The following is a 200-nucleotide window of genomic DNA, read 5'->3' on the forward strand; positions in this document are numbered from 1 at the left end:
GCCCTGAAACCGGTCTCAGAAAGCTGTGGGGTGTCTGCTGCTGGGAGCAAAACCTCAGTGAGTGTCTAACTCAGCCAGACTGTCTCTCCTGCAGTGATTCTGTTTGCTGGAGGTGTTTCCAGGGGTTTGAGTGGTGTCTGTTTGGCTTTTCCCTTCCCAGTGGAGTCCCACGGCAGCTGTTCCGGCCCGGCTGGCGGGGC

General features: G+C 58.5%; 1 protein-coding gene across 1 annotated transcript in view; it reads left to right on the top strand.

Annotated features, from left to right (window-relative positions):
- LOC103775208 (neuferricin) overlaps window positions 1-200 on the top strand; it is a gene marked incomplete at its 5' end in the record, with an annotated part of 1,700 nt that overhangs the window by 1,356 nt on the left and 144 nt on the right. The gene's annotated exons all lie outside the window — the stretch shown is intronic.

Source organism: Merops nubicus, unplaced genomic scaffold (genome assembly GCF_000691845.1).
Source record: "Merops nubicus isolate BGI_N331 unplaced genomic scaffold, ASM69184v1 scaffold17206, whole genome shotgun sequence".
NCBI classification, from domain to species: domain Eukaryota; kingdom Metazoa; phylum Chordata; class Aves; order Coraciiformes; family Meropidae; genus Merops; species Merops nubicus.